The sequence below is a fragment of the Callospermophilus lateralis genome, chromosome 8, assembly GCF_048772815.1.
Source record: "Callospermophilus lateralis isolate mCalLat2 chromosome 8, mCalLat2.hap1, whole genome shotgun sequence".
Taxonomy (NCBI): Eukaryota; Metazoa; Chordata; class Mammalia; order Rodentia; family Sciuridae; genus Callospermophilus; species Callospermophilus lateralis.
The window spans coordinates 76,952,702-76,958,701 of NC_135312.1; positions in this window are offsets into that span (position 1 = coordinate 76,952,702).

Sequence of the window (6,000 nt, forward strand, 5' to 3'; positions counted from 1 at the left end):
ATCTCAGTCTTGGTCATTTTATATTTGTATTCATTGTTGTCTTTTTTTTGTGTTTTTATCTAAGAACTCTACCATTTAATAGCAGCCATACAGCACCCTCTACATAATAATTAGCAAAAAAGATGAGAGTGAGACAAAAATTATAGACAATTGCTGTATATCAGAACTTCACATATGCTGTTTTATCCAATTGGCATAAAAGCACAACAAAGTGGATATTATTATATTTGGGGAGAAGTAGAAAACCAGACTCAGGAATTACAAGTTATGTTCCAAAAGCTAAAAACATAGATGGTGATATTTAAATGTGGGATGGGAGGAGAGAAGAAAAAGAAAAAATAATAATAATAAATAAAAAGCAGAAATTTTATTCTACAAGGTTTATTTTTTATGTTGTAACATCAACATATATATATGTGGTATGCATAAATATGTCTACAATGTGCTGCATAAATTTAGTGGTAAGATAGATATGTAGAAGTCCCTGATCTTCTGATTTCACATTACTATTTAATAGTAATTACTTTGCAGTTAATTTAGTTACAACATGACTTATAATACCGCTTATTGTTGTAAGTGCCACAGTAAAAACCCACAGAGTACAAAAGATGAATTATTAGGTAACCTGACCTATTCTGGGGAGGAGTTGAAAATATGAGAAGTGATGGAGAGTGTAAGGCATCAGAGAGACTTACCATTTGGATTAATTTTCAGTGAATCCTGATACCTGGTCTAATTTCTTCCTTTTGTTCAGCACTGGAATACACACACACACACACACACACACACACACACACACACAACTGTACAGTGTCCAGGGTAACATAGAGTTAAGGGTAGAGAGTATATGTCAAAGAGTTTAATTTCAACAGTACTTATAACATATTCTGGAGAGGTATCTGTGTTTGCCACCATATTGCTTTCTGGAGCACTAGATTAACTATGTAACTAATTATTTTCTTTCCTTAAAAATTTCACTCACAATCACCTATTCAAATACTGGAGTGCTTTCAGTGACATTAGACTTTAGTAACCAACCGTTCATCCCTCTGACCTTTCTTGCCACTGCTTCTCTACCCCTACTTTCTAAAAACATGATAATTTGTTATATGAAAGCAGATAACTAATAACCTCTTTCTGGAAATTATGACCCAGGTTTTACTCTCTCTCGTTTATTTTTTCATGTCTTTTCCCATCTTTTTGCTGAGAGTTCAGTTATAACTTTACTTAATCAAGAAGATAAGCGTCATATCTTCAAAACTGTGGAGACTTGAGCTAGAACAAATCTGAGTTCCTGAGGGGTATTAATGTGAACATAGCATTTATCTTATTTAAGCCTTTATTATTTTTCATTTTTAAATCTCCTGATGTTAAATAATTATACATAATGTAGTAGGTATTGTTAACTGAAATTAGTTTTATTTTACTTTTTTTCTATAAGAAGAATCATGTTAATTACAGGTGATTAGGAAACTACAAAGTATATCAAAGAAGAAATAGGACCCATTACTTTATACTCAGAGATATCATTATATTAACATATTGGTGTACTTTTATAAGTATTTTGATCTAACTTTTTGAAAATGAGGACCTCTGTAAGCAAATATTTGTGACATTTAAATGTCATGACTTCTTGTTATAAGAAAAGTTTGTTAAAATCACTTTAAAATATCTGGCTGTAATGTGAAAAAGTGCAATCAAAGCAAGCATGTAGCATGAAAAAGAAAAATATTCCATCCATTTCTTTAGTTAAATTTAAGCATTTTTTTAAAAAAGTCAGTTTAGGTCATTTTTTAACATATTCAGAAACCTCAATTACTAGGCAGATAAAGAAAATTAGATTTCAAGCCCTAACTAGTAATCCAGGAGTTTATTTCAGATACCTAAGTAATCTAGATTTTTAAAAATACTCATTAACTCATTTAAATTTGTACATATATAAGCTTTTATTTTGCTAACATTTTCACATGCTAGTTAAAAATTTATGCAAACTCAAACTTACTATATTATTGCACTTTTTTAGAAATTGAAGATTTGCTAAATATAAGTTGTGAGTTTTAGAAATTCTCCAGTCCAATGTTCTTACTAGTTATGAGCCTTTATATTTTTATAAACTTTTTCTAAATCAATTCTTAGCTTTAGGCAAACTTGCCTGCACTCCTGCATACCTTTACTCAGCATTTCAGTTTATAATGATCTCTTTCAAGCTCTGAACAAAGTGAAGGATCAGCTTCTTCATGAAATCTCTCTTAGATAAGGGCATTTCTCTGTGATTCCTCTATCCCCCAACCCAGATCATTCCTCTCATCCTACTCAGATGGCATTAAGCACCTTACTTCTACCTAAGGTAAAGGATATTTTTATTCTCATCTCTCATAGCTTGACTACCTAGAGATTTAAATAAATATTAAATAAAGATTAAATTTTTTATTATAATTAATCTGTTAGCATTACTACTGAACAGTTACTTAATAAATAGAGATTGAAACTGTAGGGGCTGGGGATGTGGCTCAAGCGGTAGTGTGCTCGCCTGTCATGCATGCGGCCCGGGTTCAATCCTCAGCACCACATACAAACAAATATGTTGTGTCTGCCAAAAACTAAATATATATATATATATATATATATATATATATATATATATATATATATATATATAAAGAAACTGTATTAGTAACTGTATTTTCTCCTTACTAAAATACATAGCCTCTTTTTCAGTAAAATATGAACTTATTTCACGGTTGAGGAAAGATTTAAGAAGAGTTTACAAAATTAGGAAATATAAACCTGAATTTTAGAAATTTATAACAAATTTATGATCTGAACTAAAGCCATGCCAAGGAGGAATGGACAGAGTTATTGCATCTCATGTGCATTATCCTTAATGGAAGCAAGTATGTGCATGTAATCATACTGAATTTCCTTTGGAAATGAAGAAAATGGAATAAAAAGGTGTAAGGAGTACAACATGACATTTAAAAAAGAATTTTTGTAATTTATAGAGACTCTTTAATTCAAGGTGAAATGTCAATTAACATCCAGAGCCTTTCATGTTTCAGAGTATTTCACAGAGAAGAAATAACCATATTGGAGTGTTCTTTTTCTGAAAGGCCTCCAGAATGTTTAACTGTATATTTATACTGCAGAACAATAGGATCTCTGATGCCAGGGTTACATGGAGCAACTTTCATGTGCTTAATAGAATAGTCGTAATTTTTTCTTAAACTTTATAGTTTCTCAAAGTTATACTAGAAACTTTTAAAACCTAAAATGGATTTGTGCATTAGAAAATGAAAAATAGGCAGGTTTTATTTGGTGACTTTATGGTTTGCAAAATATATTTTTTCAAACTTAATACTTTATATTTAAAGTGTTTTTCTTTTTTAATACAGCACACATACTGTTACTGGAGAGGATGAAGATAACACAATAGATTTGTTTGGACTGTGCATACACCAATCATCAATCCACCATATTTGATTATGAAGATCAGTTCTATACTCTCATCACAGTATACACAGTGGGTTTGCAAACAAACAACACACTGGAGACACCTGAGAGGAGGAAATGGCATACATGTCCACTGTGACCACAACATACACTTGAGATCACATTAGTTAGGGATTTTGGTTTTCAGTTGAAGGAAGGAAGTTGGCTTCTATTATCATTTGTCTTTTAAATTGACACATAATAATTAGAGTATGGTGTACAGTGTAAGACTTCAGTAAGTTTATACAATAGGTAATGACCAAATTGGAGTAATTAGAATTTACAGATTCTTACCACTTATGTATGTTTAAAGTCTTAAGACTCCTCTTTTCTAAGTTCATCATAAAATATACAGTAGATTGTTTTGAATAATAGACATCTTGCTGTGCTGTGGAATATGAGAGCTTATTCCTCCAACCTATATTTTTGTATCCATTATCCATCTTCTCTATCTAACCCCACTGCCCCCTACACTTTCTACCCAATAGAAATCACCATTCTACTCTATTCTTCATTGAGATCAATTCTTTAGCTCCTACAGACAGCATGAACATACAATGTTTATCTTTCTGCATCTGGCTTGTTTCAGGTAAAACAGTGTCCTCTGGTGCCACTCATCTTGCCACAAATGCCAGTGCTTAGCTCATTTTTATGATAGAATAATGTTCTGTTGTGGTATAAAGATATACCACATTTTCCATATCCATTTATCTGCTAATGGATATCTCAGTAGATTCTGTATTTTAGCTATTTTGAGTAATGCTACAATAAATAATGGCATGCAGGAATCTCTTTGAATGTTGACATCATTTCATTTTGGTATATAACCAAAAGTAGGATATCTGGAACATGTGCAAGATCTATTTTAATTTTGTAAGGAACTTTCATAGTGTTATCCATATGCCAAATAAAATATTTTATATAATGACTGTACTAATTTACATTCCCATCAAGTATGTCTTTTTTCTCTGCAATTTTATTAGCATTTGTTATTTTTTTGCTTTTTTTAAAAAAATAAGAAACATATTTTTCAAAGAATATTATTATACTCTTAAATGATTCCATGCATTACTGTACAGGTACAGCAGACAAGACTTTCAGAGATTCAAGTTAGTGGTACAATGAAGGCTTCAACTCTGATTCTTTAACTCCTTTAGATGAACTTATCATTCTTTTTTAAATTTTTATTATTTTTTCTCATTTATACATGACATCAGAATGTGCTTCAATTCATTGTACACATATGGAGCACAATTTTCAAATCTCTGGTTGTACACTAAGTAGGGTCACACCATTCGCGCAATCATAAATGTACTTAGGATAATAATGTCTTGTGGGAGGCCATCCTTACACATGATTTGAGTTACCTCCCTGGCTGGTGAGAGGCACTTAGACATAGCTGTGTCAGAGCTTTCCCCATTCTTCTCCAGGTCCAAGGGCTTGTCTGTGCAGAGGCGTGTCTGGCCACTGCCCTGAAGACCCAATCGTCGTCCCTGACCTTGGGATGCTGCCCCCCTAATCTTCATTGGATGGGATTTTTCCCCAGAATTTTTTGTTCCCCAATTAAAGTCCACTCCCTGGTGTTCTCTCTCTCTCTCTCTCTCTCTCGCCTCTTCAGTAAACCTCTCTACTGCATTAGGTGGCTGGAAGCTGGAGCTAGGAGAAGTTGTCCTGGAGCTGGTTTTAAGGGTAATTAGAGTCTTGTCTCTTTAATTTAAAGCTCCCTAGCATTTTTCTCAGGGTTCGCACCTTCTTTCATGAAGCCAGCATTGGTTGCAGCTAGAATGTCTGTCTCATTCCACCGTCTTTCTTACCCCCGTGTCCCCTCCCCTTTTTTCCTTCTCCTTTGCCCAATCTAAATATCCTCCACTCATCCCATGCCCCCCATTTTGGAGTAGCACCCACTTATCAGAGAAAACACTTGGACTTTGGTTTTTTGGGATTGGCTTACTTCTCTTAGCACGATATTCTCCAACTCCATCCATTTACCTGCAAATGCCATGATTTTATTCTCTTTTGATGCTGAGTAGTATTCCCTTGTGTATATAGACCACATTTTCTTTATTCATTCATATATTGAAGGGCATCTAGATTATTTCCACAGTTTAGCTATTGTGAATTGTGCTGCTATAAACATTGATGTAGCTGTGTCATTGTAGTATGTAGTTTTTAAGTCCTTTGGGTATAGACAGAAGAGTGGGATAGCTGGATCAAATAGTGGTTCCATTCCAAGTTTTCTAAGGAATCTCAACACTGCTTTCCAGATTGGTTGCACCAATTTGCAGGCTCACCAGCAATATGTTAAATGTGCCTTTTCACCCACATCTTCGCCAACACTTATCATTGCTTGTATTCTTGATAACTGCCATTCTTACTGGAGTGAGATGAAATCTTAGAGTAGTTTTAATTTGTATTTTGTATTTTGATTTGTATTTCTCTAATTACTAAAAATTTTGAACATTTTTTCATGTATTTGTTGATTGATTGTATATCTTCTTCTAAGAAGTGTCT